Source organism: Otolemur garnettii, unplaced genomic scaffold (genome assembly GCF_000181295.1).
Source record: "Otolemur garnettii isolate 467f Iridium unplaced genomic scaffold, OtoGar3 scaffold00031, whole genome shotgun sequence".
Classification (NCBI taxonomy): domain Eukaryota; kingdom Metazoa; phylum Chordata; class Mammalia; order Primates; family Galagidae; genus Otolemur; species Otolemur garnettii.
This window is the reverse complement of record NW_003852426.1, coordinates 453498-455895: the sequence shown is the minus strand read 5'-3', so window position 1 is coordinate 455895 and position 2398 is coordinate 453498. Positions and strand designations below refer to the sequence as shown.

General features: G+C 40.4%; 1 pseudogene; it reads right to left on the bottom strand.

Moving 5' to 3' along the window:
• Window positions 1–1302: 1302 nt before the first annotated feature.
• Window positions 1303–1887, bottom strand: LOC100945251 (annotated as a pseudogene).
• Window positions 1888–2398: the final 511 nt, after the last annotated feature.

The following is a 2398-nucleotide window of genomic DNA, read 5'->3' as shown; positions in this document are numbered from 1 at the left end:
ATCACAGCCAAGAGTAACCACAATTTCAAATTTTATCACCAGCTACTTTTGTTATTTTATCATGTTTGAAAATATTCATTGTTACTACTTTACTTCAAATAGTGACCTATAAATTTGTTTAGACAATAACAGTTAAGTGCCTTTTCTCCTTTGTCAGGATAATAAAAAATAATTAAATAATATGTTAAAGATCCTGCACTTTTCAGTTATGTCCTCTGCATTGAAAACCTGTAATACATTTTCCAATTAATTTTCAAGTCTTCCCATAACCTCTCTCTTCAAAGAAATAACAAAGAAATAAGATCTTTTAGATAATCTGGGCTCAGTGCCCATAGCACAAGTAGTTACAGCGCCAGCCATGTACACCAAGGCTGGCAGGGTTAAACCCAGCTTAGGCCAGCTAAACAACAATAATGGCCCGGCATTATAGTCCCAACTATCTGGGAGGCTGAACAAGAGAATCTCTTAAGCCCAAGAGTTGGAGGTTGCTGTGAGCTGTGATGCAACGGCACTCTATGAAGGGTGACATAGTGAGACTCTCAAAAAAAAAAAAAATAATAATCTGTATGGGGCTGGGCACCCATAGCTCAGTGGTTAGAGCACCGGCCACATGCTCTGGGGCTGGCGGGGTCAACCTGGCCTAGGCCTGCTAAACAGACAAACAAACAAACAGAAAAAAAAGCTGGGTGTTTTGGCGGGCTCTTGTAGTCCCAACTAGTAGGGAGGCTGAGGCAAGAGAATCACTTGAGCCCAAGAGTTAGAGGTTGCTGTGAGATACGATGCCATGGCACTCTACTGAGGGTAACAAACTGAGACTCTGTCTCAATTCAAAAAAGAAGGATGCCAGTATGTTTAGCTGGGCACCTATAAACCAGTGATTAGGGTGCTAGCGACATGCGCCATGGCTAGTGGGTTTGAACCCTGCCCGGGCCTGCTAAAACAAAAAATAGCTGGGCATTGTGGTGAGTGCTTGTAGTCCCAGCTACTAGGGAGGCTGAGGCAAGAGAATCGCTTAAGCCCAAGAGTTTGAGATTGCTATGAGCTATGACGCCATGGCACTCTACTGAGGGCGACAAAGTGAGATTCTGTCTCAATTTAAAAAAAAAAAAAAAAGGATAATCTGTGTGACTACTTTTTACAAGTCAAAAACTGATTCATGGGACCTTATTACCACAATCAATAATTTTAGCAAGTCTTTTAAATATGTTCTGTATCAGTTTGGTAATGACAGTAATTTAGACATATTTTAAATATAACAGAATGTTTAACTTCATCAATTGCCCATTAGCCTACCAAAGTCATTTAATGACATGTTAGTCCTTTCCATTGATTGTTGGGAGGCTCTTCCACCAATAGCTCCCATGGTTTTTATTGCATCATTTTTCTTGGCAGACTTAGTTCATTTTCAGCCTGAATTGCCTCTTATTTGCCACCCTGAAGTTGGTCTTCTAATTTTTTAACATCTGGTTCTGTTTCACCATAGCCAGCTTCTCATTTATAATCTGTCCTGCATATTTTCTTCTTTCTTTTTTTTGACACAGCAACCTCAAACTCTTGGGTATAAGCAGTTCTCTTGCCTCAGCCTCCCAAGTAGCTGGAATACAGGTGCTACAACACCTGGCTATTTTTAGAGATAGGAGTCTAACTCCTGTTCAGGCTGGTTTTAAACTTCTGAGCCAGACAATCTACCCGTCTTAGCCTCCCAAGTGCTAGGATAACAGGCATGAGCCAACACGCCTGGCCTTCTGCCTGTTTTCTGTATTCTGTGTTTTTAGGGATTTGCTTAAGAACATCAAGAATCTTAGCACACAGTATTTTTAGCCTTTCATGTGAACTTTCACATACAGCCAATCCCACAAAGCCAATAGTCTTCAGCACACTCGCCATGGCAGTACCAATGAGTCAGTAACCTGATCAGCCTTTTTATTACTCCTCTGACTCTTTGAATGACTGGGTTATCTTGAGAGCCTTGTCTTCAAGCTCTGAATTCTTTATTCTCTTTGGCTTAGCCTGTCATTAAGTCATTAAAGCTTTCTGCTGTGTTTTGAAATTCCCTAAATGACTCCTTTATTTCTTTAATTTCTATTATGTCTTTTCTTATGTTGTCTTACCTCTCTAGTGACTTTTTCATTTTTTTTTAAATTGATTTCCTAAAATATTTTTTTGGCTTCTTATTTGTGTTCCCTTGGGAATGTTGAACTTTTTTTTTTTTTAATGTTGCCAGGGTTCTTTTGCTGCTTTCTTCTCATCTGGCTTCTTTTCTCTCAGCTCTGGGTTAATAGGATTTCAGGGCATGTGTTCTTCTTTGCTGAGGACTCTCTTGAACCAAATGCAGGATTAGTGGCTGCTCAGGGCTGAGGGTTGCCAAGTGGACCTTAAGAAGGCTCTGCCAGCCCAG